The sequence below is a fragment of the Kogia breviceps genome, chromosome 4 (genome assembly GCF_026419965.1).
Source record: "Kogia breviceps isolate mKogBre1 chromosome 4, mKogBre1 haplotype 1, whole genome shotgun sequence".
Taxonomy (NCBI): domain Eukaryota; kingdom Metazoa; phylum Chordata; class Mammalia; order Artiodactyla; family Physeteridae; genus Kogia; species Kogia breviceps.
Window position 1 is genome coordinate 91208803 of NC_081313.1, and position 14525 is coordinate 91223327.

Consider the following 14525-nt stretch of genomic DNA (forward strand, 5'->3'; position numbering starts at 1 on the left):
TTGACCTCCCTTCCCCACCCAGTCTAGGCTAGATCTAGCTCTCATGTGCTCTCATATTTCTCTATTCATGTTCTTCAGAGTGATCTCGGGTGGCCTTGGCCTGCAGAGGCTTGAAGCAGGATTTCGGTTCCCGGCCAGAGATTGATGTCAGGCTGCAGCAATGAGAGCACTGAATCCTAGCCACTAGACAAGTGACCAGTGACAAAGCCCTCGCCCTTTGGCTTTGTAGAAATGAATTCCCACAATGACGGCAAATAGTGAAACAAGTAAAGTGTTTATCAGGAGGAAAAAGAGTACAGGTGAATAGACACACAGGTGGGCTCAGAGAGGGAGTCATGCCCTCGTGGTAGTTTGAATCACTTATATGGGACATTTCTTCCGGGTTTCCTCTGGCCTGTCGTCTTGCTTTGCCTGGTTCTGAGTCCGTATTTGGTTCATCTCAGGGTCCTCCCATGTGTGCGCACACATGTCTTAACCAAGATGGATTCTAGTGAAGAGGCCTATGGGTAGGTTGACATCATTCCCTTTTTGACTTCTAAGGAGACTTTCTGCACATGTGTAGTTGGGAAGGTCTCCTTGACCTTGAGAATGAGAAATAATGTGGTCTCTTATCTGGGCAGGGCTTAGCTCCTCCTCCTCTTCTTCTTGCAGTCTCTGTCCACAGGGGACAAATTCCAGCTGCTCAGCCTGGGGCCCATCTATCTCCTGCCTCAAGAGCACGTACTGCAGCTTGTGAGTTTATGTTCATTTTTTATTATTTATTTATTTATTTTGGCTATGCTGGCTCTTCGTTGTGGCACGCAGGCTTCTATCTAGTTGTGGCCCGCAGGTTTTCTCTCTCTAGTTATGGCACGTTGGTTCCTGAGCGCCTGGGCTCTGTAGTTTGCGGCACGCAGTCTCTCTAGTTGAGGTGCGCGGGCTCAGTAGTAGTGGCACGTGGGCTTAGTTGCCCTCGCGGCATGTGGGATCTTAGTTCCCCAACCAGGGATTGAACCCTCGTCCCCTGCATTGAAAGGTGGATTCTTTACCACTGGACCACCAGGGAAGTCCCTTATGTTCATTTTTTAATGATTAAGTGATATATCAGTTATCTGTTGCCACATAATGCTGTGTACTGAAATACCACAAAATCTCATTGGCACTCGACAGTAAGTGTTTATTGCTCGTGTATTTGGGGTCAGCTGCAGGTTGGCAGGGCAACTGTTGCTCTTGCCTGTGGAGGCCAGGCTAGCTTAAATATCTGGGGATCAGCTGGCTGACTGCTGATCTAAGCCTCAGTCTGGGTGACTGGGACAACAACTCACACGTCTGTCATCCTCCAGAGGCTGCCTCAGGGATCACCTGTTAGTGGCAGGTGCTCAAGAGGAGACATGAATGACCTCTTGAGGTGGCACAGGCACACCATTACTTCTGGCCTATTCTAGTGGCCCAAGTTAAGTCACATGGACAAGTCCAGAATCAGAGTGGGAGGGCACTGCAAAGTTGCAGACAAAGACATGCTTCCAAGGAGTTGTGAAGATGGGGCCATCTTTGTGTTCTACCACAACATGACTCTAGGATCACCTGAGGGCAATGATGGCATCTGTTTTTCTTCACCCTTCTATTGCTAGTACCTGGCAAGATGCGTGAATGTTGTAGTTGATAGCTAAATATTTCTTGAATATGAAAAGGCATGAATTTGATGCCACTGTCTCAAGACTCTAGAGGAATGTTCACTTTTGAAGTAGATTCCTGCCTTAAGAAAAGTAAAAGAAATTAGTTTAAAATTGTTATCCTTTTCTTGCTCTTCAGATTTCCAAATTCCTCCAGATAACAAGTGTTTGCATCTTAGGGTTAGCTTTCATGTCCCATGAGATTCATTTCCCTCTCTGTCATTGGTGCCAGAAAATGGTGTGTGAAAAATAATTTGAAATGAAAAGAGTTAAACATCAGCTGTGTGAAGAAAGGGGTAAAAATCTTAATATTTTGGTTGGTTGTGAGGGAAAAATAAGGGTCGTTTTCATTAGTGTGGACAGTGGTCTTTGCACACCTTCTTACATGCCATAGAATTCCACAGAACAGGTTCTGAAGGGCCAAGAGGAGTCTGATGATGATTCAAAGAGTTGTATTCCTAATAACTGGGAAAATAAGTCAGATATTTTGGTTAGTTCTGGAACATGAAATCTTAAAAAGATCAGTACAGGAATGAAACACAAGCAGGAAGGGACTTGTGTTGGAAAGGGAGATTGGCATTGTCAAGACTGTGGAGCATTCAGTGGGTTTCATATTCAGAGAGTGGTAAAGGGGTTGGGGAATACTGATTCAAATGCTGTTAGGAAATCCTTTAAGAGTATGATAATTGTTTAATGGAACCATGTAATTGGGTATCTATAGTAACTTTATTCTTTGATTCTGTCTTCATTTAAGAAATATGACCTCTTTTCTCCAGGGGTGATATTCAAAATACCTGACAATGGGGACAAGCCATGGCAATGCAGAAAGGTTCTAGAGCTCTTGACTGTGCCAAGTGTTAGTCCTATAGCTGCTAAACTGTGGAAAGGTCTGAGGGTTTTTAGAGGTAGGAATGGGGCAGCCTGGGCAGCGAGTGGTCAGGGTGTGTGCACTCTCTGGTTTTGGGGCAGTGGTTATCTACCAACTGGAACAGCATTGTTTCCATTTTCTAATACTGACACAGCCATATGAGTCCTGGTTTTCCCTTTACTTAATTGAGTTCACCGTCATGCAGCTTAGCCTTTAATGGAACCAATCAAGGCCAGAAATGCTGAAGGATTTTGGAGAAGAGAAAGATCAAAACACAGACAATAAGTGTAGGCAAGGATGTAAAGAAATTGAAACCTACATGTATTGTTGGTGAGAATGTGAAATGGTGCAAGCCATTTAGGAAACAATTTGGTAGTTCCTCAAAATGTTAAACATAGAGTTACCAAATTACCAAGCAGTTCCATCCCTGGGCATATACCCAAGAGAACTGAAAACATATGTTTATAAAAACCTGCTCACAGGTGTTCATGGCTACGTTATTCATAATAGCCAAAAATATGGAAACAATTATCCATCAACTGATGAATGGATAAACAAAATGTGGTATAACCATACAATGGAATATTATTTGGCAATAAAAATGAATGAAATACTGATACATACCACAGTATGGTTGAACCTTGAAAATTATTATGCTAAGTGAAAGAAGACAGATATAAGGTGTGACGTATTGTTTTATTTTATTTGTATGAATTGTCCAGAATAGGCAAATCCATACAGACACAAAGTAAATTGGTGGTTGGGATAAATGGAGAATGATGACTAAAGACTATAGATTTCTTTGGGGGAGGGTGATGAAAATGTTCTAAAGTAGATAGTGGTGATGGTTGCACAACTCTGTGAATATTACTAAAAACTACAGAACTGTACACGTTAAAAGGTGAATTTTATGGTATATAAATTGTATTTCAATAAAGTTTATAAAATATCTTTAAAAAGATTTACTTGGGCTTCCCTGGTGGCGTAGTGGTTGAGAGTCCACCTGCTGATGCAGAGGACACGGGTTAGTGCCCCGGTCCAGGAAGATCCCACATGCCGCGGAGAGGCTGGGCCCGTGAGCCGTGGTCACTGAGCCTGCGTGTCCGGAGCCTGTGCTCCGCAACGGTAGAAGCCACAACAGTCAGAGGCCCACGTAACGCAGAAAAAAAAAAAAAAAAAAGATTTACTGGTACAATGACATGAAAGAAAGCTGTATTTTGGAGAAAAATAGCTGGGCTAGAGTATGCAGAATGACTTGGAGTTGAGTCATATCATTAAGTGCAGTTAGCAATGTATAAATAGACAAGGCCCAGGAATTCTCCGGGGGTAAGGACTCGGTGCTTTCATTGCCTGGGCCTGGGTTCAATCCCTGGTTGGGGAACTAAGATCCTGCAAGCTGCACGGCATGGCCAAAAAAAAAAAAAAAAAAGATAAGGCCTGGAAGATGCTGCTATCAGGAAAAGTGGAGAGCAAGAGGAGATGAAGGAGAAGGGAATTGAAAATGACTCCAGAGTTATTTGACTGGAAACTGTGATTCTATTTACAGAAATGTGCAAGCTGAAATTTAACCTAGGTTTTGGTGGAACATGACAAGTTTAGTTTTAGACATGCTTTATGGTGATGACAAGACTTAAAAGTGTCTGGTAGTCACATGAAAAAACATGAACTGGAGAACAAGTAAGGGTCGTGGCTGGACATGCCAATTAAAGAGCATTTGCTCTGAAGGGAAAGTTTGAGCTCACATGACACTTGTGCAGAACAATTGAGGATGGCAGGGAGAGGGAAGGTGACTTATCAAGACAGGCAGAGCCTGTTCCTCATGGCTCAGAGTGTCCCTATAGGAAATCTCTACCAAAGTGCCCAGCCAGCGGCACTTAGTGGACTCCAGGTCCAGGATGATGGCTTTCCCCAACCTGTCTCTCAGATCTTCCGTCTTCATCTGTCAGCTTGGTATGATGCCAGGCGAACTGCCTCCTTTGTCATTAGGTCTGTGAGACATTATATTATATTAATTCTCTCTTTGCCCCTTCTGGGCAGCTGCTGCAACATATTCTAGCTAAAAGAGAAATGGAATGATGTTGTTTTAGCCTCCCAAAGAGCTCCAGAAATAACAGTGGCAGGCATTTGGAATTCATTTAATTTAAGCAACTTCTCCAAATTTTGCTACATCTATTTTCATGCATCTCTTTTTCTTTTTCTTCTCCAGGAGGCTGACTGGCCATATGCAAGTACTCCTGGGAGGATTTAAGACATTTTATTTACTTCCTTGGGTTTCCAAATCCCTAATCTCCCCTGATTATTTTTCCTTTCCATAGAGAATTTGATATAGTTTAAAGAAACTTAACAAATAAGTAAAGATGTTTTTAAAATATTCTGAATATTTAAGGCAAGATGACACAGATACTAAGTTTTGGACTCCAAAACATCTTATCAGACAGCGAAGAAGTTTTTGAGGCATCACACGATGCATGTATGTGGTTGTGAATCTCAACTAGGAATTCCCCACTGATGATGTCAGGGATCTTGATGCCAAATGATTCTAGGTTAGTAGAATGCCTAGGCGGGTGTAAGAGAGTCCATGAATGTAATTAATGAGACGACACACACCACAGGGGTGCTTTCTGCGCTTGAGTTATATTTGCAGTTGAGAAGGCTGGATTTTTGTTTGTTCTGTGTGTGAGGTTTAATCTGGAAATAGTTTTCAAGTATTTCCTTTCTTAGCAAATTTTTTTCTATTTTTAATTGAAGTATAGTTGATTTACAATGTTGTGTTACTTTCTGCTGTACAGCAAAGTGACTCAGTTATACATATATATATATATATATACATTCTTTTTTATGTTATTTTCCATTACGGTTTATCACAGGATGATATTGAATATACTTCCCTGTGCTATACAGTAGGACCTTGTTGTTTATCTGTTCTATATATAATAGTTTGCATCTGCTAATCCCAAACTCCCACTCCATCCATCCCCCACCTCCCCTCCCCTTTGGCAACTACAAGTCTGTTCTCTATGTCTGTGAATCTGTTTCTGTTTCTCACATATGTTCATTTGTGTCATATTTTAGATTCCACATGTAAGTGATATCATATGGTACTTGTCTTCCTCTTTCTGACTTACTTCACTTAGTATGATAATCTCTAGTTCTATCCATGTTGCTGCAAATGGCATTATTTCATTCTTTCTTATGGCTGAGTAGTATTCCATTGTATGTATGTACCATATCTTCTTTATCCATTCACCTGTCAATGGACATTTAGGTTGTTTCCATGTTTTGGCTATTGTGAATAGTGCTACTATGAACATAGGGGTGCATGTATCTTTTTGAATTATAGTTCTGTGTGGATATATGCCCAGAAGTGGGATTGCTGGATCGTATGGTAGTTTTATTTTTAGTTTTTTGAGGAACCTCCATACTGTTCTCCATAGTGGCTGTATCAATTTACATTCACACCAACAGTGCAAGAGGGTTCCCTTTTCTCTACACCCTCTCCAGCATTTGTTATTTGTAGACTTTTTAATGATGGCCATTCTGACTGGTGTGAGGTGATACCCACTGTAGTTTTGATTTGCATTTCTCTAATAATTAGCGATGTTGAGCATCTTTTCATGTGCCCATTGGCCATCTGTATGTCTTCTTTTGAGAAATATATATTTAGGTTTTCTGCCCAATGTTTGATTGGATTGTTTTATTGAGTTGAAAAGCTGTTTATTTTGGAAATTAAGCCCTTGTCAGTTGTATTGTTTGCAAATATTTTCTCCCAGACTGTAGGTTATCTTTTCATTTTATTTATGGTTTCCTTTGCTGTACAAAAGCTTATAAGTTTGCTTAGGTCCCATTTGTTTATTTTTGTTTTTATTTCTATTGCCTGGGGAGACTGACCTAAACTTTGGTACAATTTATGTTAGAGAATGTTTTGCCTATGATCTCTTCTACGATTTTTATGGTGTCATGTCTTACGTTTAAGTCTTTAAGCCATTTTGAGTTTATTTTTGTGTATGGTGTGAGGGTGTGTTCTAACTTCATTAATTTACATGTGGCTCTCCAACTTTCCCAACACCACTTGCTGAAGAGACTGTCTTTTTCCCATTGTCTATTCTTGGCTACTTTGTCCAAGATTAATTGACCATAGGTGTGGGTTTTTCTTAGCAAATTTCAAACACAGATTATCTACTGCAGTCCATCTGTTTCACAGCAGTAAGTCATTGGGTCTAAAAGTGATATAGCTGATTTCATAAACAGTAAGGTGAAGACCCAGCATGATGGAACAGTTATCAGTTTAGGGAGGGGTCCACTGTGCTAACAACTCAGAGTCTCTAATCCCAGCCAAGGGATTCCAAGATAACTTGACTAAAGGGGCATACTAAAGGGAGAAAAGTTCAGAAGTAGAAGTTAGGACTGTTTCAGGGTCTCATCAGATTGTTCAGTAGTAGTAAGGCTTTGGGCAACATGCTTCTCAAAAGTTACCTCCATGTACTCTTTCAACTTTTTCACTTCCTAGTCACTATTCAATCCACACTAATCTAGCTTCTATCCATCGCCACCACTTAATAAAATTGCTCCTCTCATGGTCCCCAGTAATCTCCATTACCAAAGGACACTTCTTTGTTGTCACTTTCTTGAACTCTCAGCAGCATTCCACATAGGTTGCAACTCTCCTTGACACAGTGGTCTCTTGGTATCTATGAGGTCATATCTTCTGTTTTGCTCTTTGTCACTGGTTACTTTTTCTTGATCTCCTTGCTGGATTCTCTTCCTCTATCTGGAAATATTGGAGCATCTCAATGATAAGTCCTGGGACTGCATCTTTTTACTCACTCCCTAGGTGACCTCATGTGTTCTTGTGGCTTTCAACATCAATTATAATCTATATGCTGATGACTTCCAAATACATTTGTCTAGCCTGACTCTCCCCTGAACCCCAAACTCATTTATCCAACAGCTGTTGGCATCCTCTTAAATGTCAAATAGGAATCTCCAATTTAATGTGTCTAAAGTAGAAGAATTGATTCCCCCAAACCCAGTCCTTCCCCACACCCAATTGTTCAACCCCCAAACTGATGGTCATCCTGATTCCTCTCTCTGTCTTATTACCTACATCCAATTATTCACCAAGTTGGGGTCAGTTTTACCTAAATAATATATCTCAAGTTCATCCATTTCTTACCGTCTTCATTGATTTTACTGAGTTTCAAGCCACAGGCATCTTCTTACAACTATAATAGCTTTTAACAAGTTTCCTTGCTCTACTGCATTTATGATGCTACAACCCATTCTTTACATAAAGGTAAAATTGTCCTTTTTTGGCTTTTTATTATGAAGATTCTCAAACATACACAAGTGGACAGAGAGAGAGAGTAGCATGAGCTACACCTGTCACCCAGCTTTAGCAGTTATCAATTCATGGCAGTCTGTTTCATTGACAACCCCATTGATTTCCTTGACTCCTCTAGAATTTTGACACAAATCCCAGACATCATATCATTTCACCCCTAAATATTTCAAAATATATCTATAAATAAGCACAAGGCCATTAACATATCCTTAAACATTAATAATTTAAAATAGCATCAAATATTCAAAAAGTATATTTCTGAATGTCTCATAAAGTATAATTTTTTACAGTCAGGTTATTTGAATCAAGATCCCAATAAAGAGCACATATTGCAACTGGTTGATATGTCTCTGGGGTTCTCCTTCCATTGATATCTCACTCCTTCATGTGCTTTTTTCTCCCTCTTTCAATTTACGTGTTTAAAACACCAGATTGTTTGCCCTGTAGAGTTATAGTCTAGATTTTGCTGATTGCATCTCTGTGGCTAACGTAACATGTTCCTTAAGGAGAAAAACAAATACTGTATGCTAATACATATATATGGAATCTAAGAAAAAAAAACTGTCATGAAGAACCTAGGGGTAAGACGGGAATAAAGACACAGACCTTCTAGAGCACGGACTTGAGGATATGGGGAGGGGGAAGGGTAAGCTGTGGCAAAGTGAGAGAGTGGCATGGACATATATACACTACCAAACGTAAAACAGATAGCTACTGGGAAGAAGCCGCATAGCACAGGGAGATCAGCTAGGTGGTTTGTGACCACCTAGAGGGGTGGTATAGGGAGGGTGGGAGGGAGGGAGACGCAAGAGGGAAGAGATATGGGAACATATGTATATGTATAACTGATTCACTTTGTTGTACAGCAGAAACTAACACACCATTGTAAAGCAATTATACTCCAATAGAGATGTTAAATTTTTCTCCCTTTGCGGAGCACAGGCTCCGGAGGCGCAGGCCCAGCGGCCATGGCTCACGGGCCCACCTGCTCCGCGGCATGTGGGATCTTCCCAGACCGGAGCGCGAACCCGTGTCCCCTGCATTGGCAGGCGGACTCTCAACCACTGCTCCACCAGGGAAGCCCCCCCGCAAATTTTTTTAATTAAAAAAAACCTGCTAAGATGGCTTCATAGGTGGTATTGTATTCTTCCATCGGAAGTCATGTGTTTAATTGCATGTCTTTTTGTGATGTTAGTAGCCATTGTGCTTTATGCCTAAATCAATTAATTCATTAGAGGTTACAAAATAGGGATATTCTAATTGTATCAATTCTTCGTTTATTGCAGGAATACTCATGTAAATGAGGTACTTTCTTTTGTCTACTTTTTAGGTTACCTAGTGGTAAAGTTTGTATAGGAATAGATTTACCTTTTTTTTTTTAAGATTGTTTTTTTGATGTGGACCATTTTTAAAGTCTTCTATTGAATTTGTTACAATATTGCTGCTGTTGGATATGTTTTGGTTTTTTTGCCACGAGGCATGTGGGATCTTAACTCCCCAACCAGGGATGGAACCCACATCCCCTGTACTGGAAGGTGAAGTCTTAATCACTGGACCACCAGGGAAGTCCCTAGAGTTACTTTTTAAAAACATCAATTGCATCATATCTCTGCCCTGCTTAAAGTCTTCCTGTGGCATCTTTATGCACACAGAATGAAATCTATGGCCAACACACACACTGCACGGACTCCTCCATCATTTTTTTGTCATGTTCCATCATAGTGTCTACTTTTGTGTTGAAATTTAAATTAAATTAAAAACTTGAAGTTTATGGGAAAGGGTCAAGCCCTTTTCTGCCTCAGGATTTTTGCACTTGCTCATCCTTCTGCCTGGCTATCTTCCCCCACTTTCTGCTTAGTGGGCTCCTTCTTGACCTTCATGCCGAAATGGCATCTCATCAAGGCCTTCTCTGACTGCTTCATTTAAGGGGCCTGCTCTCCCTCATCATAGCTCCTGTTTAATTCCTTTATAGCATCCATCACAAACTATAGCTATCGTCTTTATTTGTTTATTAATCATTTTCCACCAAGAATGCTAGCTTTGTAAGAGCAAGGATTTTTCCTGTCCCATACACCACTGAATCCCAAGGCACAGCACAATGTCTGGCACACAGCGGGTGCTTTTCTTTTTTGAATCAACACCACAAATTTGCTGCACATCCTCACCGATATAAGTGGAACACAGGGACGAGCTAGGTGATTGTTTTTAACATTGTTCTGTGAGGACACGGAGACCAAGGCCAAGGTCGTCGAGTGCAATGCTTCCTGAATGCTTTATGTTGTGTCACCTGGAGCAAATGATGTCTGATAGGGTAGGCCACTGAGGCTGGCTGGTGGCTCACAGCCAGGGACTCAGTCCTGGCTTTCCGCACCTGGCTTGGTGCCTGAACAGACAGCCACAGGAGTTGGGTTACGGAGAGCATTTCTGGACTTATGGGGGTGGGCTTATAGATTTAGGGCAGGAAATTCTTTTGAGTGTATACTTTGAGGGCTCCCTGACTTTTATGACTGTCAAGGACTCAGAGGATTGGGACTTCCTGCATCTCCACAGGGTTCTGAAATCCCCCTTTCCTCTGAAAAGTCACTTTCTTCTTCAGGAAATCCCACCAATTTCACACTATTTCAAAGCATCCTCTTTTACAATGCAAATACTTTGGGCTTGGTTGAGAAGATTATGAGTATTTTTCACCTTTGTGTGAAGTAGCTTAACCAGGCTGCTTTCTTCCTAAAATCTGAGATATCTAAGTTGGGTTTAGCTTAAGAAAGTCAAGGGGGAAGGGGGCAATTTTGGAGTTTGTTTCCTTATGTGGGCTGGAGGAGGACAGTGTGACTCAGCACAGTGGACTCATGCAATGGGCAAGGCTGGCTTGGACCCCCTAGGGATGGAGACGAGGGCTTAGGTCAGCCAGCCCCCAAGTTCAATTTCCTTCATGCCAGAGGTTCAAGACTTTTACCCAAGATTGCTTCAGTGAATCTGATGTTCATTACCAACGTAGGGTACAGAGAAGACCTGGAATAGAATCCCTACTGTGTAGAAATTCACTGAGGTCAGCAGCCATACATAGAGGGGCCAGCCTGCCCCTGACAGCAGAAAGGCAATGCCAGTGCGCTACAGCCTGTGATTGGTGCACAGAGCCACCCACTCATGCAAACTGCAACTTCTGCTTTCCCAGAAGTGCTCCTGGAACTACCACTGCCTCCTCTTCTCCCAGAAACCAGATGCGAAGAGATTAGCCTCTTGGGAAGACAAGGCCAGAAATAAGGGGAACCCAGGTCATTGCCCAATTGGAAGACAGGTTTTCCTCCTTCACCCGACCTGCTCCCACATCTTGATAAATTCCCCTGCCACTTCCGGTCCGCACCTCTGTGGACAGGGGCTTGCCCTCTGCTGAAGCCGAACTTGGAGAAGCTCTTCTAGAGGGGTCATGCTGAGGCAGCCACAGTATGAAAGGATTTGCAGGCATGCAGTTATATACTTGGTAACCTACAGTGAGCACTAATCTTGGGACCTCTTTCTCATTATATTGGAAATGCACGTGGGTTTTCATTCTCCTTTGGCGTGCTGACACGATATGCTGAGGGGCTCCTTGCATTCCTAACATACTTAGGACATTGACCCAGTTTCATTCTTGTCTGCCGCAATATCTTAGCTTTCTTGATAGTAGATATTCCCAGCCTGATTCCTAACTAACTAAGAGGTGGAAAAAACCCACAAAACATTTAAACTATGCAAAAAAAAAAATCTTCATTTCATGGAATCTTAGATTGGAAGAAAACTGATTTGGACTCTCCCTGATTGCATGAAGCTCTACTCTCTATACCACTGGCTTTCAGTGTGTCCCGCCAGCGTTGAACCTCTGCTTGAACAATTTCAGGGGAGGGGATCACAACTACTCAGTTCTCCTTGTACTGACAGATAGTTCTGTGGTCTTCCTGTTATTAAGTTAAAATTTGATGATAAGTTCTCATTAGTCTTCATTACCCCTCCACAATCACACAGAGGAAGTTGGATGGCTCTTCAAACAAACGCTGTTAGTTACTGTGTATCTCTGAAGGCTTCTCTTTACTAGTCTATAAATTCTCCAGCTCTCCCAACTATTCCTGGCCTCCTTGGAAGGAGCATCTGAATTCTCCTCCTCTCCAAGCCTACTCCAAAGCTAAGCTCATTGTTTTTGTCCTCGGCCCTTTCCTTCCCTCCTTTTTCAAGAACTTTGATCCATCTTCCTTTCCTCTGTATCTTCAGGTTTTCCTTTAGCCCCAGACTACAAATATGCTCATTCTACCCTCTACTCAACGTTGCTGACCTACCTGAAGAAACTCTCCCATCTCTCAATTTGCAGTCACCGTCAAATTAATGGAAAGAGTAGTACATGTTTACTACTCCTAGTTCCTCTTCATTCCTTGTGTAGAGATTTATCTTTGAAGGACATTAATGTCTTAGAGGTGTTCTTTTATCAGTCTTCAGGCTTCTCCCCCCTCGACAGCATGTAATATTGATGCTTTCCCTTCTGTCTTGACATCTCCCTTAGGCTCCCAGACTCAGAGTCCCCCTGGTTATCTTCCTGTTTCTTTAACTGGCCTTTCCTACCATTTCTTCTTTTATTCTTTTCCCTCTATGAAAAAGATGTTCCTTAAGATAATGCCCTCAGAGCACTTCTCTTTTCTCTGTCCTATCTTCTTTGGCAACCTTACCTGTTTCCACGGTTTTATTTAAAATTCTAATAGGAGTTACCCCAAACCTCCATCTCCATCACAACCTTGACTTACCTCTATAGCTCCATTTCAAGCTTCCTTCTAAACATTTCCACTTGAATATGCCACCTCAAACTTACAAAGATGCCACTTCAAACTTATGATATCCCAAATGTAGTTTCCTCCTTAACCTATTTCTTCTCTGGAATACGTATTTTTATTGAGAACATTGTTGAAAACCCCAGTCAGTCAAGTTCTAGATCTACAAGTCATTTTTAAGTTCTCCTCTTTCCACTACAGTTTCTGTTTACTATCTTTCTATTAGAACCTCTTACATCTTAAATGAACCTCTGGATCTTTTCCATTGTCCCAACTCAATTCAGGCCTTTTTAGCCTCTTGCTGGATTGTTGGGATAGTCCAATTGGCATGTCCATTTCCTACTTCCAGTTTACCACATTTAGATGCCAGATTGTAGTGGAGTTCCAGCTTATGTGGGGATTAAGTATTAAAGTTGGTGTTTAAGAAGAAAATCCCATATAATCAACACTGCTCTTGAAAATGCCTTATACTGTCCATAAAGTAGAATCTGCAGACATATTCCTTCTTAATAAGTTCAGTACTGCCAATTTTTCCTCCACTCTTGGAACAGATCACTTTTCTTTTTGTTGAACACCAGATGAAGTCATCTGCTTGGTTTTTAAGGGCCATCTAGTATGAAAAATATGTTTCTTTAAACACCAGAATCACACTCAACATGTCTACTTGACTTCATGTTATTTACTCATGAGTGTGTGAGTAACAAATGAGTGTGATACAAATCCACTGGAATGTCTAAAAAAGCACAGCTCTCTCTGATCCTATTATTTCTTTGATTGAAAACCTTTAGAGGCTTTTTTTTTTTTTTTTTTCCATTGCCAATCGGAAGGCCCATTTCTTTAGCCTGGCACTCGAAACTGTCCATGATCTGGCTTCAACTCACTTATCTAATCCAGGTCCCATTCCAGAATGGAATATCTCCCATTCCCCACACATGCTTTGCACATTCCAGTCTCCATCCACACTTTCTCTCACAGTTGGCCCACATCATGGGATACCTTCTCCTCACTCCCCATCTCTGCTGGGCTCAGCCATTCTTCAAATATCAACTCATGCTGCCTCTTCTAAGAGTCCTTCACAGTCTTCTCCTCCCACCCAACCCAGCCAAAATCCTATTTCCCACCTCTGAACTGCTGTAGGTCTTAATTTGTTCTGCTTTTATGGCAAGTATCTATTTATATTTAGAATAGTAATTTCTGTTTATGAGACTATAAACACCTTATGGGCAGGTTGATGCTTGAGTCTTCTTTATATTTTTATATTCTTTCACCACCATCTCCATCTTCAAGCACACAGTTCTCAACATTTTTAATGAATTAAATAAGTAAAATAATGTGGCTTCCCAAACCCTCCCCGTGCTGAAGAGCTTCTCCTAATGTGCACTGGTCTGGCAGTGTCCCAGAACTTGGGACCGGTGCTCCAAAAAAGCTGCGAACTCTTCCTCATCCCAGTAGAGCCTTCATCAGGCAATGAATGAACTCAACAGTAAGGCACAGGACTAAGAAGATCTATGCAAATGGTCAAGCTTTTTCCTTCTTCTTTTTTTTTTTTTTTTTTTTTGCGGTATGCGGGCCTCTCACTGTTGTGGCCTCTCCCGTTGCGGAGCACAGGCTCCGGACGCGCAGGCTCAGCGGCCATGGCTCACGGGCCCAGCCGCTCCGCGGCATGTGGGATCTTCCCGGACCAGGGCACGAACCCGTGTCTCCTGCATCGGCAGGCGGATTCTCAACCACTGCGCCACCAGGGAAGCCCTCCTTCTTCTTAAAGAGCAAAATAAATATCCTACTTCATTAAGAAAAAAAAGCAGCCTTGGAAATTAATGGCTTAATTAATTAGAAGGCTTCAGGAAGTGCCAAGGTCTGTCATTGGGGATGGA

General features: G+C 41.7%; 1 protein-coding gene across 2 annotated transcripts in view; it reads left to right on the forward strand.

The window, feature by feature from the left end:
- MCC (MCC regulator of WNT signaling pathway) overlaps nt 1-14525 on the forward strand; it is a 427170-nt gene that overhangs the window by 138172 nt on the left and 274473 nt on the right. The gene's annotated exons all lie outside the window — the stretch shown is intronic.